This window comes from Cricetulus griseus, chromosome 5 (assembly GCF_003668045.3).
Source record: "Cricetulus griseus strain 17A/GY chromosome 5, alternate assembly CriGri-PICRH-1.0, whole genome shotgun sequence".
NCBI lineage: Eukaryota > Metazoa > Chordata > Mammalia > Rodentia > Cricetidae > Cricetulus > Cricetulus griseus.
This window is the reverse complement of record NC_048598.1, coordinates 55,970,571-55,989,874: the sequence shown is the minus strand read 5'-3', so window position 1 is coordinate 55,989,874 and position 19,304 is coordinate 55,970,571. Positions and strand designations below refer to the sequence as shown.

General features: G+C 47.8%; 1 protein-coding gene across 9 annotated transcripts in view; it reads left to right on the top strand.

Moving 5' to 3' along the window:
• Positions 1 to 1,693: 1,693 nt before the first annotated feature.
• The window catches only part of Plekha6 (pleckstrin homology domain containing A6), a 118,129-nt gene continuing 100,518 nt past the window's right edge, over positions 1,694 to 19,304 (top strand). For 5 of the 9 annotated variants that reach the window (XM_035445495.1, XM_035445498.1, XM_035445497.1 and 2 more), the window contains exon 1: positions 1,696 to 2,093. The gene's annotated coding sequence lies outside the window, so the exon portion shown is untranslated. Of the gene's footprint in view, positions 2,094 to 19,304 lie in introns of all 9 variants that reach the window. The other 4 variants (XM_035445499.1, XM_035445500.1, XM_035445502.1 and 1 more) reach the window with 3 other exon arrangements.

The following is a 19,304-nucleotide window of genomic DNA, read 5'->3' as shown; positions in this document are numbered from 1 at the left end:
TGGCTGCCTAGAAGCCAACTCAGCCCCACCTGTACCAGGCATCCTTGCCAAGTCCTGGAGAGCTGGGTAGGTGAGCTGGGCCTGGCACTGGGCCCTTACTCACAACTTCCCTGCCCCTTTAGCTAAGAGGCTTTTCCTGAGTCATTGAGGACCAGCCTGGCAACTCCTCTAGCTGAGGGGAGGAGAGGGGAACCCTAGGGTGCTGTGTGCTGACTTGCTCCGGGTAGGGATGAGGATTGTCTCTTGGGTACCTCCCCAGTCTCCTGACTTTACCCCATGAAATCTCCCCTATATCTCCACTCCCCTAATCTATCTCTTCCTGGGTGCTGGGAAGGAGGCGTTCTCTGTGCCTTCTAAAACAGATTCTTTTCTTAAGAAAAGTACTTCAGGTGGCAAGAATGATGCTTAACACGGGGATGCTTACATGGGGATGCTCATATACTGTGGTGAGACTCATTCAGGTTTGAGTGGGGAGAAGTTACTTTTCTGCTTTATTTGTTTTTTTTTTCTTTTGAGACAAGGTTTCATGTAGCCCAGGCTGGCCTTGAACTCATTAAGTAGTCAAGGATAGCTTGAAGCTTCTGATTTTCTTGCCTATACCACATCTTATGGGGTACTCCCTTGGAACCCAGGGCTTGTCCATGTGTCCTGGACAAGCACTCAACCAACTGAGCCAACATCCTCAGCCCAGGCTGCTTTTTATTTTTCAATCAAGACAGTCCATTAGCAAATAATGATAAAATTATCATGTGGGCAGTGCTTTACAGGGACTCTCCATTTAATCCCTGCTTCTTGGAATATTTCTATGTTCAGAAGTGACCCCAGGGGCTAGGTGTGGTGGTGCATGCCTTTAATCCCAGGACTCAGGACGCAGAGGCAGGTAGATCTCTGTGAGTTTGAGGCCAGCCTGGTCTACAGAGGTAGTTACAGGACAGCCAAACATACACAGAGAAACCCAGTCATGAAAACAAAACAAAACAAAAAAGAAGTGACCTCAGTAGAATGGTCTTCAGCTTTGGGTCCAAGGTACAGCCGAGATGTGAACCCTGGAAGTTAAGGGCATTTCTGATTCTGGTTATGAGCAAGGCTCCCATTGCACTTGTCCATTGTCATAGAGAATCAGCTTTTCCAGAGAGACGTGAAAGGAAGGAAACTGAGGCATAGGAGAGGGCAGAGATGGGGATGCCACTGACTGTTTATAGTGGAAATGGGCCTATAGCCTTATTGTTTAAAGCTTCCTGCCTCTGTCCATCTTTGTGCAGAACACAGGTGTTGGGGCGGGGCTAGCATCCTCATCCAAGGTCACCAGAGACCAGTCTGGATTGAAGACTAGGAGATCTTGGTGTTTTATAAACGGGTCCCAGCTCTCTCTTAATTTTCTTTCTTTAAATGCATTGTGTTGGGGATATGGAAGTATTAGGATTCCAGCAAAGTTCTCCTAATACCTGGAGATGGTCCCTCTGTATGGGGACCATCTTGGAGCTGAAAAGCCACCCCTAGGCAGGCTGGGTACATGAAGTCCCACCATAGTGCCAAACCCACGGGCAAAAATATCTAGCTTTCTGCAGTCTCCCGTGGTTAGAATCTGAAAATGCTGCTTACACATAAGCAGGTCCAGATGCCCTCTGGGGGGCAGCCTTGCCCCGGCTGTGGGAGGCCAGGAAGGCTGCGCCCACCAACCCCTTCTTTTCTGTGGGGAGGGTTGGAAGGGTGGTTAGCAGCTTGTCACTGGTGTGGATGGAGTTAAACCTTTCCGGGGACTATTTACTCCTGATCCTAAGTGACAGCTTGGGGAGGGAGAGTCACGTGGTCCTGAAATCCCCACGGGAGCCGATGGAGCATGCCCAGCTGCTTCTGCCTGGGAAAGGTGCTGGATCCTGCAGTAACCACAACAGCATCCTCTCCCCGGAGCCAGGGATCTGCCAGCGGGAAGGATGACTGATTAGATCAGATTAGATCCAGTGCCCCGCTCTGACGAAGGGGTCCCCAGGGGCGGGGGAGGACGACCCCAGCTGGCCCGAACTGGGGGAGGGGTGCCTCCGGAATCGCACTTAGCGCTCTCAGCGCGGGATCACACCTCCGAGGCCCAGCCGGTGAGTCCGTTTAGATGCATCAGATCTAGGAGGTGGGAGGAAGAAGGCTGGGCTGGGGCAGGGCTGGCAGCCGATGTTGGCCGCACAGGCCAGGGTTGCGTGCACTGCAGTGAACTGCCTTCTTCATCCTTAGCCTTGGCAGCCTTACTTGGGGATCATGGATGCTGAGAATGCTAATTATAGCCTATCTGTGACCTCAGCCCCTTCAGAATTTCCAAGAAGGGCCGACACCGTCTCAATTGATTACATTTGAGTTGAGTCCCTGGGAGAGGGCAGCGTTGGGGCTGCCAACCTCCAAGGTCCAGCCCCACCCTACCTCTAATCTTATAGGAAGGAGAGATGGAAGAGTTCAGGGGTCAGGTTCAGGTCGGTGGAGGCTCTCCTTAGTGGGAGGGGTCAGAAGCTCTTGGTTTCTTAGGGGGCGTCTGAGGAAGCCGCTGAAGGGTACGTGGGCAGGGGGTGATGCAGAGTGAAGGAATATGCAGTGTTGGTAATGGAAAAGCGAGCTGCTGCTGTTTAGAGCCCTGGGACTGGGCTATTGTGTGAGGAGTCTGGGGATAAAGTGGCCAGCGATGGGCAAGGGAGGGGGAGGGGCGAGGAAAGGGGAAAAAGGAGGAGGGAGAAGCGGCTACTGGGAGATGCCCTTTGAGACTGCAGGCCAGTCTGGCAGGGAGAGTGAGAGGTGGTAGGTTCTGGATGCAGGGAGAGGTGGGCTAGGGCACAGTGGGAGGAGGAAAGGGGGGGCAGAGAAGTGTCCCAGTAAGTGTCTGAAGAGGTGGTGGCCTTCAGGACTGGGCAGCTCTTTCCAAGTCCCTCTAGACCTCTCGCTCTCCATCTGGCATCTTCCAGTGGCGCACTCAGGCACGGGTCTTACAGCATGCGTGGGCGGAGCCCTGGCTGGCACGCCTCTGCTGGAGCCCCTGTCCAGATGGCTGCAGGGCACTGCAGGTGCCGTCTTGGTCCCCAATGCCGGGCCTCCGAGCCCTGTGGAAGTAGGGAGGGTTCCCCGTCTGCAACTGTCCAGCTGCAGCCTCCACCCCTGGGGAGCTGCGTTTTAGCCTGGGCAAGAGCCGAGTCCATCCTGCCCTCGGAGAGGGGTGGGCCCCTGTCACAGAGTCTCGGCCGGCGACCGGAGGGACAGGGAGGCAGTGCTCCCAGATCAGTGGCAAGAGCAGCCCCGGCACCTGCACAAACGCCGAGCTTTCCTTGCAGAAAGGATCAGGGTTTTGCGTCTCCACACAGCCGCGCAGAGTGCTGGGCCGCAGATATGAATTATTAAAAGCCCTTGGTTTCCCCATCGGGCGGCGAGGTGATAAACGTGTTAGCACCGTGTGTAATTAATCCTGGTGGCGTGCTGCGTGGGCTGGAGACAAAGGGGCCTCCCCCCCCCCCCCGATTCGGCTGCTTTTCCTTTTTTCACAGGAAGGCTATGGTGCAGGACGCATTACATAGATAATTACATTTAGTGTGTCTGCCTGGATGATTGAGTTGGATTCTTCCTGCTCGGTGCAAATGAAGTAATTACTGAGGAAATCGAGGAGCCCGGCGCCTGCCCTAGGAGAGCTGCCGTCACAACCCCCCTCATCTCGGCCCAGCGACGCCCAAGGGTGGGCTCCACAGAGGCGCGCTCAGCTCCTAGGACTGACCTGGACTGCAGCACCCCAGACAGGGTTGGGAGCTGGTCAGGCTGTGGTTAATGCTCCTGTTTCCTCGCTGCCTTAGCCCAGCAGTCCATTTGATGGTGCAGGGCAGGAGGAAGGTGGCCGGGCTAGTGAGAGCTTGGCCTGCTGGACAAGGCCCAAGCAGGAGGCTGACATAGCTGGCTGGGCTGGCATGAATGTTTCTCTAGTTAAAGTGTTCTCAGAACCAAACAACTTCTGGGAGTAAGGGAAGTTATGAATGCGTCCAGCAGGACCTACCACTTCAGGTAGACTCTTGCTGGGTGTGCATCCCGCCACTGGTGTTCCTTAGACTCTCTCAGAACCTGTCTCTACTTGCCTGTCTCCAAGCCCCTCTGAGCCCTCGGACAGCCTGGGGAAATCCCAGGGACCCAGACTCCTCACTCCTTAGCTTCCAGTATGGTGGGAACATTCCCTTGTCTGAGTCAGACCCTGAATTCCACCCTTTGGTTCTGGTGCTTCGAGGTTCACAAAACACGCAGGCTTCTCTTTCATACGGGATTAAAAAAATGTGTTGCTTTTGAAAACGCTGTTTATAGTCTGCATGTGGGTGCAGTGTATTTTACATAGCCATTTTTGAACATTTTAGGCTGTCAGCTTTATTTTCCTTTTGCAAATAAACACAATATGTACATTTTTTTTCGTTTGTTTATAAGGGTCCTCCCATGTTCCCTTGGCATGTAGGATTTTTTTTTTTTCTGTAGGATAAACTTCAAGGCACAGAATTGATATGATGGTCTATACTTCAAAAATTCTACTTTGTAGTAAAATAGTTATTAAACACAGAAGCATGAAAAGAGATTTAGTATCTAATTCAAACATTTTGGTTGATGTATCATTTTAGAATTCAGTCACAAACACATGAGTAGATTTGTTATGACAACATATATATGCCATAAAACATTTTTTTTGTTTGTTTGGTTTTTGTTTTGTGACAGGGTCTCACTGTAGGCCTGGCTGGCCTGGAACTTGCTATATAAACCAGGCTGTTCTCAAACTCAGACATCCAATGCTGGGATTAAAAGTATGTTCTAATATGCCTGAACTACTCAAATTTTTAACCAGTTGTATATTATGGCCATATAAGCATTTTCATTTATTTATTTATTTTATAATTTTAGTTTCCTAGTATTTCATTACATATTTGTTCCAATTTTCTACCTTTATGTTAAAGTAGCTATTTCAAAATTTTCATCTTTTATAAACAATTATACAATGAAATACACATATTCCAAGCATTACCCATATCAACATTTCCCCCTTGGATTACATTTCTGAAAATAAAATTGCTGCATGTTTAAAATATTTGGATAAAGTTTACCAAATTCCATATTCAAAAGAGTTAAATTCCTAGTAGTTATGTGTAAGAATGTATTTTGTAGGTGGGCTGTGGTGGTGCTTGTCCTAATCCCAGTACATGGGAGGCAGAGGCAGGTGGATCTCCAAATTTGAGCCCAGCCTGGTTATAGATTGAGTTCCAGGACAGCCAGGGCTACAGAGAAACCATGTCTCAACAAAACAAAAAACAAACAACAATAACAAGATGAGATTCATAGGGCTGAAGAGGTGGCTCAGTGGTTAAGAGCATGCACTGCTCTTTCAGAGGACTGGGGCTCAGTTCCCAGCACCCGACTTCAGGTGTTTACAGCCACCTGTGACTCCAGCTCCAGGTGGATTTGACACCTCTGGCCTCCAAAAGCCCCTGCATTCACATGTACAAACTCAGAACCCCACCCCTGACGATTTTAAAAATTAAATAATTTTCTTAAAAGAATACATTTTGCAGGGCAATGGAGATGGCTCACTCAGTAAAGTGTTTGCTGTGCAAAGCCTAAGGGCTCATCAGTATGGCTGCAATCAGGGCTGGAGAGAAAGAGGATCCTTGGGGCTTGCTGGCCAGCAAGTCTCACCAAGTGCATGAGCTCCAGATTCAGTGAGAGACCCTATCTCAAAAAGTTAGGTGGAGAGCAGTAAAGTTAAATACCCAACTTTGGCCTCCACGCATGTATACACAAACATGAATGTGTTAACACACACACCCTCCAAACACACAAAGAATTTTGTGGCATGACTACCAGTGGATAAATTATAACATTTTTTATGGTGTTAATTTGTTTTTCTTCACTGTTTCAACTCCTCTGATGAGTAGTAAGATCTAGGTTTTTTTTTTTTTTTTTTTTTTTTTTGCAATCACTCAAAAGCCAGACAGGTGTGCTGTTGGGGGTACGGTGGGACAGTTTGTATTGAGGTACCTGTCTGTCTCTGTAGACCTGTAGACTCTGGTCCTTATTGTGTGGATTCAGGCAGTGTGGAGACACCTGTGCTTGTAGGATAAACATTTGGTACTAGGCTTCAGGGCTGCTCTGCTTCTCTGGTTTTGTTTGTGCCTTCCTGGGACTGGCAGGAACTCTGCTCTTCAGGGAGCTGGCTTGGAGTACTTGATGACGATGAAGCCTTGCTTTAGCATTGAAGTCACTGTCCACCCAGTCTGACTCATTACCTGAGAAGATCATGTGTCTTTAATTGCAAATGTCAAATTGCTTCTAATTAGTCAAGTGCTTGCAATTAGCCTGTTAAGTTAACGGCTCTGGGGTTCAGGTCATTTTCTTGATTTTGTTTGTTTTCTGGATCGCCATGAACATCAGTGGGTATCTGAAGACTGCAGTCAGCCTGTGTGCCTCACCTGAACCTGGGGCTACCTCACTGCAGATCTGAAAGGAGAGTAGTGGGACACAAAAGCTGTTTTGGTGGCTTATGGATAGGAGCACAGTGCAGTGCTCAGAGACTTGCTAGAATTAATTACAAGTGAGGCATAGAGTGCAGGTTCCCTCTTAGTCCCAATCCTCTGACCTTCTCTAAGATGGGAGTTATCCACTATGTCCTACAGGGGCCTAGGTTGCAAAGATGTTTCTTTCCAAGTCAGGGTCCTTAATCCCAGCACTCAGGAGGCAGGCGGATCTTTGTGAGTTCGAAGCCAGCCTGGTCTACAGAGCGAGTTCCAGGACAACCTCCAAAGCAATACAGAGAAACCCTGTCTCAAAAAACAAAATTCTTATGATTCACAATCTAATAAGGGAGCAAGCAGGTGGGCAAATGACTGTTCTGAATAAAATAGATATATTCTATAGCACAGCCCAGACTTTCCTGTTAGGTCAGCGGTTCTCAGCATGTGAGTAGTGACCCTCATAGAGGTCAAATGTCAGACATCTGTATATCAGATATTTACATTATGATTCATAATAGTAGCAAAATTGTAGTTATGAAGTAGTAGCAATGAAATAACTTTATGGTTGGGGGTCACCACAGCGTGAGGAACTGTTTTAAAGGGTCACAGCCTTAGAAGGGTTGAGAACCACTGTGTTAGGTAATCCTGACAGGAAAAGATTTTCCCAGACAGAGGTGCGGGTCATCTTGTGACCTTCAACAAGTTCCTTGACTTTTCTAAGTTTTCTATCAGCAAAGTGAGACTGCATGCTTGTATGGATCAATCAAGGAACTTTGCCGGACAAGCGGTGGTGGTGCACGCCTTTAATCCCAGCACTTGGTAGGCAGAGACAGGAGGATCTCTGTGAGTTCGAGGTCAGCCTGGTCTATAAAGTGAGTTCCAGGACAGCTAGGGCTGTTACACAGAGAAACCCTGTCTCAAAAGCCAGAAAAGAAACAAGACTTTACACAAGGCAGCTGGAGCATGACCGGCATGATAAAAATAGAAGGATTAGTGTGTCTATATCACTGCCATGTTTCATGGAGAGACAGCCTGTGCATGTAGAGACACACAGATTGCATGTATATTATTGACTCCTGGATGTTCTAAGAGTGGGAGAAGGATGAGAGATCCTGAGTTAGGCTGCGAAACAGCAGCCAGTGGCTACTCAGTCTGAGAGACTGTTTCTAATGAGAGTTGACAATAACTCTAAAACAGGTTGAGGGTGGCTGGTGGGATGACTCAGCGAGTGAAAGAGTTTGCTTTCAACTTAAGAACCTCAGTTCCATACCTGGGACCTACGTGGTGGGAGGAGAGAACCGACTCCTGCAAGTTGTCTTCTAGCACTGTATATGTGTGCATGCATACATACACACAGACACACACACACACACAGACAGATACACACACACACACACACACACACACACACACACACACACACACACACACACGTAATTTGGTTGGCTCGCAGTGAGTAGTCTACATAGTGAGTTCCAGGGAACCAACCAGGACTAAATAGAGAGAACAAAACAAAACAAAAAAGGTTGGCTGACAGGAGCAGGCTTGATCAGGCTTGGGTGACTGAACCAGGGAGGCTTTAGCGCGTGGTTCATGCTCCTCACTGGAGGAGGCTGCTTCTTGGGAAACAGAGGTCCCAGACAGCGGGAACTTAATTCCCTCAGGCATGCAGGCCTCACAGCCCTGGGCCAATCCTGCCAGCGACATCGCAGCTGCTCAGTAGCCTGGTTGGTCCCCTGACCTTCCTATGCAAGGCAGCCTGGTGGCCATGCTGGGTTGCCACGGTAACTGGCAGCTTCCCAGCTGAGTTGCCTGGGTAACCAGTTAGCTGGTATTTGGGGGGAGGGAGTGCTGAGCTGGGGGGAGCGGTGATCAACCTCAAAAGAGATGGAGGAGGATAGGGTGGGACAAAGAGGGAAGACATGTGTGTGCTCCCAGGCGCACACTCTCCTCTTTCCTTCAGGGGACTGGTAAATCCAGAGACAGGCAGGACAGGATGCTGTGTTGTCTCTGCCACATATATGTATGTATGTTTCTTGGCATGCAGGACACAGGTCTCAGTCCTAGCTCCTGTCTCCCCCTGTAAACAGTTTCCTCATCTGCTAAGCAGAGGGACTGATTTGGATCTGCCTGACCAGCCAGTCCACAGTGGGTCCCCTCTTCCACCTTGATTGTCTCTTTGGTAGATGCTTCCCCAGCTGTCACCTGCGTTCATGGTCTGAGCCCAGTTTGGTGGCAGGGTCTGGGGTCCGGGTTGGGACCTAGAGATGTCAGTCTTAACCCCTAAGGAGCTTACCATCCCAATCTGCTGAGGACAGAGAGCAAGTTACACAGGTGAGAATGCCATCAAGGAAGTTTGAAACGTGACCCCTAAGGGGGATGTTTGTGAGCTGCAGCCATGCTTTTTATCTTGCTCCAGTAACAAGTGTTACCTTTACTTGCCGTAGCTTCCTGCTGTATTCCAGGAAGTCCCGCCCCCCCCCATACCTTCATCTAAATATAGCTTTGACCCTTCTCTTGATTTCACACCCAGTGGTGAGTCATCACATGAAGTTTGAGAAACTCTAAGAGAATGTAACCAGTTCCAGGCTTTCTCTTACATTCTGCACCCAATATTGCCTGTTGGGATTCATCACAGGCCAGATTCTATGGGAAATCTCAGAGCCTAGAGGCTGAAGTTAGCAGGGCTAGAGGGATGGGGCCCAAGGGGCTTGAAATACTCAGAATGCTGGCTTAACTCACCTGGAGGATTTAGGAACACATGGAGAAATTCATACTGCTGGACTCCACTTTGAACTGTGTGAGCTTTGAAAACGCATTCTGTTTCTCAGTCTCTCTGACCAGTTTTCCTTTTAGGAGGAGGGTGGCACTTAAAGATTGGGTGGCGCTAACCCTCCTTTCCCACAGGGACTTTGCCCTTTGTAAACAGAATAGGCCAGGTGTTTGCAACCAAGACATCTCCTTACCATTGGGTGTATTCCCTTTATAGCCCCAACTGCCAGCCTTGCAGCCTGGATGAGGTTGGGTGGGGCTTGAACCTCAGCAGTGTCTGGATCGGATGTGGTATCTTGTTACCATGCTCAGCACCACAGACCACAGATTTCAGAGGTGCCAGACCAAATATTCTTCTGTGAGGATAGAATACTTGATATAGACAACTTCTGAGAGGTTGGTTTTATTTTGTCTCATGGTTTCAAAAGTTTCACTCCATCATTGTAAGGAGGGTGTGACCAAATGAAGCATGGTGGGATGGGGGAGGGGCAGGAGAGAGAGAGGACAGATAACAGGTGTGAACCATAATGCCAGGTCCCCTTTTTTCTACTCTTAATTCCATCCAATCCATGAGATGGCACCACTTACATTCATGTGGGTTTTTTACCCCTTCTTCATTAATCTTTCCTTACTTCTTGTCTGCTTCCATTAATACAAAACAAGGCCTCATATATCCCAGACTGGCCTGGAATCTCATTCATAGCTGAGGATGACCTTGAATGCCTTTGATTCCTTCCTGGATTTCCCAAGTTTTAGTTACTAGTTTACACCACTCCTGGTTTATATGGTGCTGGGAATGACCCCAGGGCTTTGTGTATGCTAGTTGAGCACCCTACCAGCTGTGCTACATCTCCAGCCCCCTTAGTTACCCTTTCTAGAAACACCCTCACAGATACACCCAGAGGTTTTGCTAATCTTATGGGTTCTTCTCAAGCCAATCAAGATGACAATCAAGATTAATTACCACAACAGCAGCCCTTCTAGCTGTAAAAACAACAGCATTGGAGATAGCTATTTGATTCAGGTGTTAGATTTGAGATTTCTGCCTCTTGATCCCTTTGCAACCCATCAGGTCAGTGTGGCAGGTAGTTCGGTGGATGTATAGTTCTGCCTCTAGCTGGGTGAATAGAGACTGAATATGATGAATTTCAAATGACAAGAACTGGTGGTGGAGTGCAAAGAGGTTGGTTGTTCAGTGCTTAATGATGAACCAACTCACTCTATGAAGCACATAAGTATCTTTTACATAGGTGCCCATAATCTCTGCATTCAAATATTCTACCATGTACTCAACCGGTATACTTTACTTTCAGCTTGCCGGAAAGCATCCTTGATTATCCCTTTGAACCTATGAAGAAACTATTCCTAAGATATTGAGAAGTGGGGAAGGAATTAGAATTTATGGATATTTTTATGATTTCTCCATGAGCCTTCTTATTGCCACCCTCCTTTAACCCGGGCTGTGAGTTAGAGAGAGATAATGGTGCCCCTGCCAGTCATAGCTCACTTGTGGCTGCTCACGATGCTCAACTGACCAACTTTCTCCAGGTCCAGGCTGCCTGCTGGAGGAGGCAGGTGGCAGATGCTGTAGGGCCAGTATGACTATGTGAGACTCACATGTTCATATTCACATGGGGCGAGGCTGGCAGCTTTTCAGCCTAATCTAGAGGACCTCTGCTTGCACAGGAAGGAAGTTTTAAGGATGCTGAGGCAGGCTTTACAGGTAATACTGGGACAGTGAGAGAGTCAGAACCTAGTACTGTTCTTCTTGGCCCCCTCCTGCTCATATGCCCTCAGGGGAGTGGGTGGCATGGGATGGTTGTTATGGTAGCAGCCAAAACTTCTTTTTGCAGCAAGGCCTTAGGATCTTCATTTATACCCAGCATAGTCATTGGACTGCAGCTAGCATGACAGACTTAACTCAACTCTTTCTTTTCAGTACTTGGCTCCTGTACCTTCCTGCTCTTCCTTGTTTGCCTGCAGGCCTGGTGGGATGATTCACTGAGTAAGGCCACTGGCACCCTGGTAGCCTGTAGTCACTGCCACTTATTGCCATGTATGTTCAGATGTGTGTATGGATAGTGCCTACAGTGGCTGATTCCTCAGGGCCTCTCAGCATTGAGGTCAAGTGACTCTAAAGAGAAAGGAAGGTTTCTTTGTAGTGGCTTCACCTGCCCTCAGGAGAGAGGCAGAACATCCAGTGGAAGGAGAATAGGACATGAAGAGTCATGGCTGCTTTGTTCTAGATGCTGCAAGTCACTCCACCAGCTCTCTAGAACCTGTCTTGGGAGGATGAACCAAGGCACTGTGCACATGGATTCTGAGGGAACCAGATGGAGGGCCTTCAAGACCCTGTCTCATTTTAAAGAAAACAGGACAAAGAGGGAGACACTAAGATGGGACACACAAACATCTCTTAGTAAGGAGAAACCTCTAGGGAAGAGGGCTAAATGACTAATACAGGAAGCCGGGAGGGCAGGGACAGCACTCAGATACCTCTGGAGAAGCCTGACACTGAATGTCTTCCTATCCTCATTGATACTGAGCCTTCCTATCTTCAGTGTGGCTGGAAAATCAATGCCTGATACTAAATACTGAAGACCCTGCTTCTATCTTTTATACCCCTCTAGTGCTAGGGTTAAAGACGTGCGATCTGTTATTCTTTTAGACCGATTCAATCTTGTGTATCCCTCCTGGCCGTGAACTCAGTGTCCTGAGTCCTAGGATTAAATGTGCGTACCACCACCTCCTAGCTTCTGGCTGCTGGGATTAAAGATGTGTGCCTGGCTTCCATGGCTTGTGGCTAACTTTGCTTTTTGAATTCTCAGGCAAGCTTTAATAAATCATAAATAATATATCACCACACTTCCAGACTCTCTGTAATTGATTGTACCCGTCTTTAATATTTCCTTGAGAAGGTGCAAGCTCTGTTAAGGCAGCTGTGAGTTTATTACTCCGACAGGACCCTCCTTGGATAGTGGGTCAGGGGAACACGGAGCTTTCACCAGCAACCTTCCCTTTAGTCCAGTTTATAGTCATCCTGGCCATTGCTGCCTCTTTCTCACTATTGCACACCCACCAGCATCAATGGGCAAGTCTTGACATGATGAAATTCATTATAAGCATCATATGTGCTTTAAGAGTCAGAGCCTGTTTCTCTGGACAGAAAGGTCAAGACAAGAGTGGGATTTAATATCAACCTTGGATGTTATCAGCCAGTCCCTACTTGAGTAATCTCGTGGGCCTTTGCAGACAGCCATGATGTCACTGTTGGGCAGCTTCTGAATGATGAATTGGACTTTTCTTTTGTTGAATTTCATACTTTGTGTCCTAACTCTCCTTTCCCAAGCTCCCTGTTTGTCATCATTCTAAGAGGCAGAGGAAGTGTCCACAGAGCCCATGCCACAGTGGAAAAGACAGTCTCTAGTATCCATCTGCTTGGGTTTATACCTGGCTCTATACTTACTTGCTGAGCTGGCTAGTTTTTATGTGAGCTTGACATGAGTTAGAGTCATTTGGGAAGAAGGAATCTCATTTGAGAAATGCACTCACAAAATTGGCCTGTGGGCAAGCCTGTGGTATGTTTTCTTAAGTAGGAGTTGATGGGGAAAGACCCTGCCCTCTGTGTCATGGGTGCTATAAGAAAGCAGGCTGAACTGGCCAAAAGGAGCAAGCCGGCAAGCAGCACCCTCCACGGACAATGCATGCATCGGTTTGTGCTTCTAGGTTACTGCTCGAGTTCCTATCCTGACTTCCCTTTGATGATGGACTGTGATGTGGAGGTGTGGAAGCCCTTTCCTATCCAATTTGCTTTTGGTTATGACGTTTAATCACAGCAATAGAAACCCCAAGATACTATGATCTTTATTTAAATTCTTAACTTCTTTGTCCCTCAGTTTACCCATCTTCAAAATGTGGGTGATGGTAGAGCCTACCTCTTTTGTTGAGGTAAATTAGCTCATGCATGTAAAAAAAAAAGTTAGAACAGTACTTGGAAAATACATGGTATCTTTTAAGCTTTTCTTGAAATGAGCACTGTAGTATTGAATACAGTATTTCAAATATGCTCTGTTCCATGAGGCTCTGATACCTCCCAGCTTAACCATATATATATTTCTGTGATACTAGACTGAGTTAGAGGATACTACTGTTTAAACTGAACTCATTGCTGAATCTGCCCCGCCCCCAGGCTATTTTTCCACAGAGAGCTGTTAGGCTTAGGTCTTCCCTATCCCACATAAAACAAAAGATCTGAATTAGAGGGAAGTTCAGTGTTGGGGGAGCCCAAAGCAGCCCTTTATATTGGTTTCAAATGCATAAGAGCCCTTACTGATGCAGGTGAATCCTTTATATGGTGCCATCCTGCTACCTGCCATTCTGTGGGGGAAATCTTTGGACCCACAGTGGGCTGAGCTAAAATCCTGCTCCCTCAGGCTCTTCTCTCTTTTAGAGGGTCTCTTTCATTTTTATTTGCTCAGCCTATGTATATGCTTCTCAACCTAGCGGGGCATGGGCTGTTGGGACCTTCCTTACCTCCTATTGGCTCTCTTCCACTTTAAAGTCTTCAGGCTCATGGGGGAAAGGACACAGGTGTTACAGACATCTTCACTGTGCCCCCCTAAACCTTTGTGGCTCAGCCGCATCTAAGCCAGGGAGCTTGTCCAGAATGCAGGATCCCAGGCCTCACCTCAACTAGATCCCCAGATGATTATGGTGTGCATCAGAATCTGAGAAGCATTGCATTAATAAGTCAACTTGTAGATGAAGGAGGGGTACTAGCTTCTAAGGACATTCTCTGTGTATCTATCTATCTCTGTCTCTCTCTGTCTTTCTCTGTCTCTTTCTTTCTGTCTCTGTCTTTGTCTCTCTGTCTCTGCCTTTCTCTGTATCTCTGTCTTTCTTTGTCTTTCTCTCTGTCTCTGCCTTTCTCTTGGTCTCTGTCTTTCTCTTTCCTTTCTCTCGCTCTTGGCTGGGCATGGAGCCTAGGGCAGGCAAATGCTCTACTGCTCAGTAACATCCCTGATCCCTGCCCCTCTCAAAGTTCTGCTGGTCAGGTCTCTGGAGACAGACATAAAACTGTTTTTCAAAATATTTGGTCCCAAACTCCCTGTTTAGTTCTTGGTTATGAACACCTGTAATACCTATAATCCTAGCACTTTGGAGAATGAGGCAGCAAGATCATGACTTTGAGGCCAGCTGGGCCTTTAGAGTGAGACCCTGACTCAAAACTAAACCAAAACAAAGAAACAAAAGCAAAACCAACCACAAATCAGGCTGGCCAGTCCAATACCCTGTGTAGAAGGTGTTCTGTTACCCTTGAGCCCAGTGCGGGCCTCAGCCTCCCAAGTACAGGTGGGATCTTTTGCATTTTCTGTGTTGGTTTTGCACCATCATTGAATTCATTTCATTGATGTTAAAACTGTCATGTCAGAACAAGGAATCTTGATCTGCCATAGTTTGCTGCCACCCCTCTCAGCTTTGTCAGGAGATGCTCCGATACCCATGCCTTCTAAGCAGATGTCAGGCATGGTGGCACGGACACTTGAGGCAGATTGCAGCTTGGTTGGTGCCTAGTGGGCAAATAGGTATCAGCATTATATAAAAGTTCTCTGGGTAATTCTTGTGAAGCTAATCTGTGTTAAGGAGGAAGCTTCACCCCAGCCCCTGGCATCCATATACCCAAAGAGTATGGAATGTTATGGTGGAGGTTCCACCCAAGGCTCCCCCCCCATCTCCCTCCAAACCCTGCTGCATCTCAGAAAGCCCACCAAATGATGGCCCTTCTCCCAGGGATACTCAAGACTACTCCCACAGGGTATTTAAACTGCCCCACCAGAGAACAGACTCATGGTTTTTCTGGTCTCCATTTCCCATCTCCTCACGGGGGTGGTGGGGGGTGTGAAAGGCCATCCAGGAGCGCTGCATCCATTAAGCTTGGGCTTTTTCTAATTCGGTTTGATTTGGTCTAATTTGGATTGCTGCATCAGCACAGAGGCTTATTGGGGTGTAGAAACTTTTCAGTCTAGAGACCCACTGGATCTAGTGTAGTCTGAAAACCGTCATCCTTGTCCTGTGACTTGCATCTTGTGGACTGGTCTGTAGCAAGAACAGGGCCCAGCTGGCCCTGCACAGGGCATGCCAGGCACCTCTGTCTTCTTCATATCCTTAGGAGAGGAGTTGGTATGTGTGTGTGTGTGTGTGTGTGTGTGTGTGTGTGTGTGTGTGTGTGTGTATGTATGCGCGCGCACACACATTGCATGAGCAGAGGCCCAAGGAAAATGTTGCATGTCTTGCTTCATTTCAATCTAGCTACTCCCTTTAGTTGCAGCTTCTCACTGAACTTGGAGCCAGGTTGGCAGCTTCTCTGTCCCCACACCCCTTGCCGCTGCCCGGATATTATTTTTTATGTGGGTGCTGGAGATTTGATCACAGGTCCTCATGCTTAAGCGGCAAATGCTTTTACCCACTAAACCATCTTCCCAGACTCCAAATATTGTCAAGGTAGTGGTGTCATGTCCCTGTCACGCCCCTCCCATGGTACAGGGGATTGAATCTAGGGCATCATGTCTGCTGAGCAAGCACTTTACCACTGCACTGTAGCCCCAGCAAGGGGCTGAGTCTCCTCTCAGCTGCTTGCTGGCCTATCCCCCCACGGGACAAAAGAATCAGCTTTGACTCCTCTGAGATGAACGCATTCTCTGTTTTTGAGCTTGCTGCTCTGTTTGTGGACTCAGACTGCCCGGCTACCTGTTTGGCTGCCCTGTGTTTTTCTCCAGAGATGGTAGCTCCTCGGAGGCCTTCTCCTGCCTGGCTTCCCCTTCACAGCCTCCCACAGGCCAGGGGCTGACCCGTGGAACACAGATATATGCAGTCATTTTAAACGTGGCCTCTACTTGCTCAGTGTGGCTCATTTGAATGACCTCGAGCATCCTTTCAGCCCAGGATGTACGGGCATCCTTTCAGATGGTGCCCAAGATGCATGTTATCATCTCCTATGCACGTCCTCCTGCAGTTGCTGCTGGGTCCCCAAGTGTCTCTGCAGTGGGCTTGTTAATTGGCGCTTCAGCTGGCTGATTGACTGTAATGGGGGTGAACATTTATTTACCCCAGCAGCCGCCTCTCAGACAGCTGTTAATTGCAGCATGAGAGAGACAATAATTATGGGATAATGTGTGGCTTTTGTGTGAGTCCTTCTCTTCGCACGTGTCAGCAAACACTGGTGGGTTTGTTTTCTAACATTTGACTCCCCTGCTGAGGAGATGCTGTGGCCCCTCCCCCACTCGCATCCCTGTCATCCTGCAGCCCCTCACACTTGCATCCCTTCTCTTCCCCTTGCCTTGGGCCTGGGATTTTAACCAAATTCCCTGATGATCGGAAGTGTTTTTACTGGGCACCTTTAATCCCAGCAATCTGTTTCTTTCTGATTCCTGTTGCACAGTTATGACCCCATTTTTAGAATTTGTATTGACTGACTCGTTGATTGAGATGAAATGTCTCTATGTGGCCACTTGAACTCCTGGGCTCAAGAGATCTGGAACTGTTGTTGAATGCTTCTTTATTTGGCTTGGAGCGGGGGTAGGGTGAGAATGGACCCACAGAGCCTTACATATCCTAGGCAAGACTCTATCACCCAGCTACATTCCCTAGATTGGTACTTTTTAAAAACTGGCAGTCAAGCTGAGCAGTTAGTCCCAGCAGAGGCAAATGGGTTTGAGGCCAGCTTGTTCTACATAGCAAGATCCAGGACAGTCAGAGCTATGTATTAGAGAGACCCTGTCTCAAAAATCTCATAAAACCAAAAGTGGGTGGGATGGGAGGGTGGTCTTAATCAATGTTGTATAAAAACATGGGTATTTGCCCCATGTTTCCTTCTGACCTTTCTTAATGTCTTTCTTTACACACTTGGAGTTGGTGTCCAGCCATTGTTCCCTCATGGGCTTCTTTCATTTGGTGGTTATTTTATAGAAACACCCCCAGGTATGTCAGTAGTTTATAAGTTTGCCATCTCAAATAACCTTAAATAATTCTTCCACATTATTGCTTTACTTTACTACAGAGAATTGGGGTTGGAGCTGGCAATATGGCTCCATGTGTGCATGAAGAGACATCCCCTTAGCAGGTTATGGGACTGGGGAAGACAGGGCCCAGGCAGGGTTCTGGGTCATGCTTAATGTATGGTTGTCAAGGTGCCTGCTACCAAGCCTGACACATGAGTTTGATTCCTGGGATTTGCATGGTGGAAGGAGAGAACCAACTCCAACAACTTGTCCTCTGACACACACACACACACACACACACACACACACACACACACACACACCACTACACAATTAATTAATGTTTAAAAAGTTTTGTTTTGTCTTTTTTTCCCTTGAGACAGGGGTCTCACTATGTAGCCCTGGCTGTCTTGGAACTCACTATGCAGACCAGTCTGGCCTGGAACTCACAGAGATCCACCTTATTGCTAGTGTTCCATGCCTAGCTGAATGTTTTAAAATTCTTTAAAAAAAGAACTTGGGTTCTTTCCAGTTTGTCACTGTTATAAATATCTGTGCTCTAAGCAGCTTCACTTGTATCAACTTTTCCCATTATCTCCCTGGGGTCAATTGTGTTGTAAGTCATTGATCTGCACTTGGCTGGAAGAGTTAAGGAGGGCAGAGAGCTGGAGCTAGAGTCCCACCCTTGTCCCTTCTTCTTCACTACAGAGTTTTCTGATGCCTTTCTCCCTGCTCCCAGCACATAGCTACTTCCCCTTTCCCCCTGGGCCCTACTCATTTGTAGTATGGACTTAGTTCTGATTAACCATTGCCATATAGCAGACAGCCCAAAACATGGTAGCTCAGAGCAAGCAACACATCACTGCCTTTAGCTCAATGGGCCACGTGTGTGACTCTTGTTTGACTTTTCTAATGTCCTTGTTGTCATCTGAACAGTTCCCCCCTGAATACATAGACACAGAGAATCCCCGTGTGACTAGTAGGGGATGCTGGTTGTCATTGAGGATCTGGGTCTGTAATTCTGGCCCCTTGAAACAGAGCAAGTCACTTGATTCTGAGAGGCAATGTCTCAAGAGAGTATTCTGGGCTGTAGTGGAGCTCAGTTGTTAGAGCACTTGCCTAGTGTGTGAGGCCCTGGTTCCATCCCCATCACACACACACACACACACACACACACACACACACACACACACACACCCCAAAACATATTCCAAGATGCCCAAGTGGAAACTTCAAGGCCTGATATGCCCTTTTATCTCAGCCACATTATCTCTAATATTCTGTCAAACTGACTAAAAACAAGGCCTGGGCTCTACCTTGCACTGTGAGGAGCACTGAAGAACTTGCAGCCGTCTTTGACTTCCTCCACACTTGTAGACTGAGGCATGATTGGCTAGTAGCTTATGAACTCTTTCTGAGTCCACCTATGAGAGGCCCCACCCTGTCACTTCCCATGAGCTCCTCCTGACCTCCCCTGTTGCAGAATCCTGCCCTTGCTCAGAAGTCATATGAGAGTCATATGGGCTCTCTGGGCCCTTTCCTGGCTGCCCGTAGGAGCTGGCCTCTGCTCTTTATCCCTCCTCTCCACTCAGGCTTTCTCTAGTCCAGGGCTGTGTCTTTTTTCACTTGTCTCCCATGGCTCCTGCCACATGCCACCAGCATTCAGTTATTCCTGGGCTGTGTCTGCAGAGTTATAAACTGATGGCAAGGACTTTGCTGTGTTCTCCATACCCCACCCTAAAGCCTAGTAAAGAGCTTGGTATATAAATAAAGGTGTCCATAAACTCCATTTCCTTGCCCCCTTTTCAAACATTCGGTGTTCCATTGTGTGTTGAAAGAAGGAGCAAATTGTCTTCGTGAGGAGTGGTGGTAGGATGTCAACGGACTCCAACTGAACTCTTGCTATGTGCACTCACTAGCACTTGTTGGGAGCTTTACATTATTATTGTAACTGTTACCACAATTTGGGACATACATGAGAGCATCCATGCTGTCCAGATGATGAAGCTGAGACTTAGAGACGTTACATCACCTGTGC